Genomic DNA, 6,444 nt, shown 5'->3' with positions numbered 1-6,444 from the left:
TGATTGGATTATTTGTTCTTTGGATATATCTTTTTTTTTTAATCTTGTTTTTTTACTTTTATTTTTTTTTCACTGTTCCAAAATTAATTGTTTATGCACCACACCCAGTGCTTCATGCAATATGTGCCCTCCATAATACCCACCACCAGGCTCACTCAACCCTCCACCTCCCTCCCCTCCAAATTTGATAAGCTCTTTGTAGATTTTGGATACTAGTCCTGTATCTGATATGTCATTTGCAAATATTTTCTCCCATTCTCTCAGTTGTCTTTTGGTTTTGTTGACTGTTTACTTTGCTGTGCAAAAGGTTTTTATCTTGATGAGATCCCAATAGTTCATTTTTGCCTTTGTTTACCTTGCCTTTGGAGACAGTCAAGCAAGTAGTTTCTGCAGCTGAGGTCATAGAAGTTGCTGCCTGTGTTCCCCTCTGGGATTTTGATTGATTCCTGTCTCACATTTAGGTCTTTCATCCATTTTGAGTCTATTTTTGTGTATAGTGTAAGAAAATGGTCTAGTTGAGACGCCAGGATGGCTCAGTCAGATATGCATCTGTCTTTGGCTTAGGTCATGATTCCAGGCTCCTGGGATTGTGCCCCAATCAGGCTCCTTTCTTGGCAGGAAGACTGCTTCTCCCTCTCTCTCTGCCTGCCGTTTCCCCTGCTTGTGCACATGCTCTCTCTGTCAGGTAATTAAATAAAAATATTTTTAAAAAGAAATAAATAAAGAAAATGATCACGTTTCATTCTTTTGCATGTCTCTGTCCAATTTTCTCAATACTATTTGTTGAAGAGATTTTTCTCCCATTGGATATTCTTTCCTGCTTTGTCATAGATCAGTTGACCATAGATTTGAGGGTTCATTTCTGGGTTCTCTATTCTGTTCCATTGATTTATGTGTCTGTTTTTGTGCCAGTACCATACTATCTTGATGATTACAGCTTTGTAATAAAGCTTGAAGTACGGAATTGTGATGCCACTAGCTTTGGTTTTCTTTTTCAACATTCCTTTTGGTACTTCGGGTCTTTTCTGGTTCCATACAAATTTTAGGATTATTTGTTCCAGTTTTGTGAAAGAAGTTGATGGTATTTTGATAGGGATTGCATTGAATGTGTAGATTGCTCAAGATAGTGTAGACATTTTCACAATATCTGTTCTTCCAATCCATGAGCATGGAATGTTTTTCCATTTCTTTGTGCCTTCCTCAATTTCTTTCATTAGTATTCTATAGTTTTCTGAGTATAGATCTTTTGTCCCTTTGGTTAGATTTATTCATAGGTATCTTATAGTTCTGGGTGCAATTGTGAATGGTATTGACTCCTTAATTTCTCTTTCTTCTGACTCATTGTTAGTGTATAGGAATGCAATTGATTTCAGTGCTTTGATTTTATATCCTGACACTTTACTGAATTCCTGTATGAGTTTTAGCAGTTTTGGAGTGGAGTCTTTTGGGTTTTCCACATAAAGTATCATATCATCTGCAAAGAGTGAGAGTTTGACTTCTTCTTTGCTGAATCAGATGTCTTTTCTTTTTGTTGTCTGACTGCCAAGGTTAGGCCTGTAGTACTATGTTGAACAACAGTGATGATAGTGAACATCCCTGCCATGTTCCTGACCTTTGGGGAAAAGATCTCAGCTTTTCCCCCATTGAGAATGATGTTTTTTATAGGGCTTTTATGATATTGAGGTACCATATCTATCCCTACACTGAAGAGTTTTATTCAAGAAAGAATGCTGTACTTTGTCAAATGCTTTTTCTGCATCTATTGAAAGGATCATATGGTTCTTAGGCTTTCTTTTATTAATGTAGTGTATCACATTGATTGATTTGCAGATGTTGAACTATTCTTGCAGCCCAGGAATAAATCCCACTTGATCATGGTGAATAATCCTTTTAATAAACTCTTGGATCCTATTAGCTAGTATTTTGGTGAAAATTTTTGCATCCATGTTCATTATGGATGTTGGTCTGTAATTTTCCTTTTGATGGGATCAAGGTAATGCTGGCCTTATAGAAATAATTTGGAAGTTTTAGTTCCATTTCTATTTTTTGAAACAGCTTTAGAAGAATAGGTATTAATTCTTTAAATGTTTGGTAGAATTCCCCTGGGAAGCCATCTGCCCCTAGACTCTTCTTTGTTGAGAGATTTTTATTACTGCTTCCTTTCTGGTTATGGATCTGTTCAGGTTTCTTATTTTTTCCTGTTTCAGTTTTGGTAGTTTATACATTTCTAGGAATGCATCCATTTGTTCCAAATTGCTTAATTTGTTGGCATATAATTGCTCATATGATGTTCTTATAATTGTACTTCTTCAGTGTTGTGATCTCTCCTCTTTCATTCATGATTTCATTTATTTGGATCACTTTTCTTTTTGATAAGTCTCATCAGGGGTTTATCAATCTTATTGATTCTTTCAAAGACTAGCTCCTAGTTTTGTTGTTCTCTTCTTCTGAGGTTTTTTGTTTTCTATTTCATTGGTTTCTGCTCTAACATTTATTAATTCTCTTCTCTTGCTGGGTTTGGGCTTTACTTGCTGTTCTTTCTCCAGCTCCTTTAAGTGTAGATTAGGTTATATATTTGAGACCTTTCTTGTTTTTTGAGAAAGGCTTGTATTGCTATATACTTCCCTTTTAGGGCCGCCTTTGCTGCATCCCAAAGATTTTGAACAGTTCTGTTTTCATATTCATTTGTTTCCATGAATTCTTAAAATTCTTTTTTAATTTCCTAGTTGACCTATTCATTCTTTAGTAGGATGTTCTTTAGCCTCTATGTATTTGGGTTCTTTCCTCTTGTTATTGAGTTCAATTTTCAAAGCACTGTGGTCTGAAAATATGCAGGGAATGATCCCAATCTTTTGGTACCAGTTGAGACCTGACTTGTGAACCAGGATGTGATCTATTCTGGAGAATGTTCCATGTCCACTACAGAAGAATGTGTATTCTGTTGCTTTGGGGTGGAATGTTCTGAATATATCTGTGAAGTCTGTCTGGTCTGGTTTGTCATTCAAAGCCCTTGTTTCTTTTGATCTTCTGCTTAGATGATTTATCCATTGCAGTAAGTGGGGTGTTAAATTCCCCTACTATTATTGTATTATTATCAATGCGTTTCTATAAATGTTCTATTAATTGGTTTATATAACTGGGTGCTCCCATGTTAGGGGCATAAATATTTACAATTGTTAGATATTCTTGTTGGATTCTTAGTACATTCTTTGGTATAAAATCTAATTTGTCTAATATAAGGATTGCCACCCCAGCTTTCTCTTGGTGTTCATTAGCATGATAAATTATTTTCTACCCCCTCACTTTCAATCTGGAGGTGTCTTTGGGTCTCAAATGAGTCTCTTGCAGACAGTATATCAATGGGTATTGCTTTTTTATCCAGTCTGATGCCCTGTGTGTTTTAATTGGGGCATTTAGTATTTACATTTAGAGTAACTATTGAAAGATATGAATTTACTGTCATTGTATTACCTGTAAAGTGACAATTACTGTATATTGTCTCTGTTCATTTCTGGTCTATTTTACTTTTGGGCTCTCTCTTCCCATAAAGGCTCCCCTTTAATATTTCTTGCAAGGCTGCTTTAGTGATCACAAATTCTTTTAGTTTCTGATTTTCCTAGAAGCTTTTATCTCTCCTTTCATTTTGAATAACATCCTTGCTGGATAAAGAATTCTTGGCAGAGTATTTTTCTCATTTAGCACCCTGAATATGTTATGCCAGTCCTTTCTGGCCTGCCAGGCCTCTGTGGCTAGGTTTCTGCTAGTCTAATGTTTTTACCCTTGTAGGTTACACACTTCTTGTCTGTAGCTGTCCCCAAGCTGTTTACAGGGTTTTCTCATTGTCCCTGAGATCTGCAAGCTTCACTATTATATGTGTTGACCTATTTTTCTTGATTCTGGGGGGGGTTCTATGTGCCTTCTGGACTTGAATGCCTGTTCCCTTCCCCAGACCACGGAAGTTCTCAGCTGTAATTTACTCCAATATACCTTCTACAGCTCTTTCTTTTTCTTCTGTTTTTGGGATCCCAGTTACTCTAACATTATTTTGTCTTATAGTATCACTTACCTCTCAAATTCTCCCCTTGTGATGCAGTGGTTGTTTATCTCTTTTTTTCTCAGCTTCCTTATTCTCCATCATTTTGTCTTCTACATCACTAATTCTCCCTTCTGCCTCATTATTCTAGCAGTTAGAGCCTCCATTTTTTATTCCATCTCATTAATAGCCTTTTTTTTTTTTATTTTGAGTTGATTAGATTTTAGTTTCTATTTTTCCAGAGAGGGAGTCTCTAGTTCTTCTATGCTTTTTTTCAAGCCCAACTAGTATCTTTATAAATATTATTCTGAACTCTAGTTCTGACATCTCACTTATATCCATACTGATTAGGTCTCTGGCAGTCAGTACTGCCTCTTGTTCTCTTTTTTGAGGTGAGTTTTTCCATCTTGTCATTCCATCCAAAGAAGAATAGATGAATGAGAGAACAAAATACTATAATGGCAACAACGACTCCAGAGAAATACACACACACACACACACACACACACACACACACACACACATATATATATATATATATATATATGGAGAGAGAGAGGGAGAATATAATCAGATAGGTGAACAGAACAGAGCAAAACACTGGATCTGTTTATATTTTGGTATGTTTGTTAGAAAACTGGATCCCAAATTTTAAAGAAAAAAAGTATGTAAAAAAAAACTAAATACAATGAAAGGACAAGATGTAACTGTAAAAATGAAAATTAAAAGACAAAACAAAAAATAAAGAATATAAACAGGTGTACAGGGCAGAGCAATACACTACATCCTGGGTGTATTTGGTCTGTTTGTTAAAAGAAACTACATCCTTATATTGTAGAGAAGGAAAAACTTTATATAAACATATATATATGTATGTATATAATATATATATAACTAAATACATGAAACAATAGAGTGTAACTGTAAAAATGCAAATTAAAAAAGACTTTTAAATTTTAAATTGGTTGAAAAGGAAAGAGAAAAAAGTTAAAATTGAAAGACTAAAGAATCATGAGAAAAAAACATGAATTCTATATGCTATTTTTTCCTAGCACAGGAGTTTTACTATGTGATCAGTAAACTTGATCTTAGCTGGATGTTCTGCTGCTCTTCTGGGGGAGGGGCCTGTTGAGCTGATTTTCATGTGTCTCTGGCCTGGGTAGAACTGCAACCCCCTTGCCTGGAGGCCAGGCTAAGTGTAAGTGGCTCTGGATTCCTCTATGTGGCTTCTGTTCCCTGAAACCTTTATGTGCAGCTTTAGAGGATAAGAATGGAAATTGTGGCCTCCCAATCTCTACTCCTAGAGCCAAAACTCGTGCCCCCCACTCCTCAGTGCATTCTCATGGAAAAGCAGTCCATCACTTCTGTCTCCCTGGTCTCCATCCACACTCTGTGCTCATCTAGCCTGTGACAAAGCTTTTCTATCTCAGGCATGTGATCCTCTCTGAAGCCTCTGAACCCACCCAAGCTCCTGTCGTGTGCTCCTATGCTGCTCCTCCCGGGATAGGAAGCGGTGTCTCACCAGTTATGCCACTTGTTGGGCCCTGCCTTAGAGAGCAGGCACCCAACCATGCCATGATTCGTGGTTTATGACAACACTGAGGGGAAAGCCCATTCCTGGTCTCACTGATTGTAGTCAGTTTCCCTGCTCTGATGCCTGGGAGCTCTGCTGCCCTCAGGCACCCCCAGTCTTCCTGTGACCCCAAAGATCCTGAGACCACACTGTCCACCTAGGATTCTGCCCCACTTCACCACCTGGGCACCCTTCAGACATAGACATCCCTCACCAGAGCAGACTTCTAGAAGTTCAGATTTTGTGCTCTGCTGTTTTATCACTTTCCAATAGCCAGTTTATGGAGGTTCCCTCCCCCCTCGGTTTATCTTCCCATATATCGCCTCGGATTCACTCCTCTGCACCTCCTACCTTACAGAAAGTGGTCCCTTTTCTGTTTGTAGAGTTGCAGCTACTTTTTTCTTAGATCTCCAGTTGAGTTCACAGGTGTTAATAATGATTTGATAGCTATCCAGCTGAATTCCTCCAACCAGATGAAACTAAGATCTCCTTCTCCTCTGCCATCTTGGAAAGCCCTCCCCAGAAGCTTTTTATTTTCATGTAGTTTCAATAGCTTATTTTTGCTCTTGTTTCCCTTGCCTCAGGAAACAGATCTAGCAAAAAGTTGTTATGACCAATGTCAAAGAGATAATTGCCTGTGTTCTCTTTTAAGATATTTATGATTTCAGGTCTTTTAGGTCCTTAATCCATTTTGAGTTTATTTTTGTGTATAGTGTAAGAAAGTGGACCAATGTCATTCTTCTGCATGCTGTTGTCCAGTTTCCCCAACACCATTTGCTGGGAGACTTCTTTTCCCACTGTATATTCTTTTCTTTGTTAAAGATTAATTAACCATATG

The sequence above is a fragment of the Meles meles genome, chromosome 3, assembly GCF_922984935.1.
Source record: "Meles meles chromosome 3, mMelMel3.1 paternal haplotype, whole genome shotgun sequence".
Lineage (NCBI taxonomy): Eukaryota > Metazoa > Chordata > Mammalia > Carnivora > Mustelidae > Meles > Meles meles.
This window is presented reverse-complemented; position numbering follows the sequence as displayed.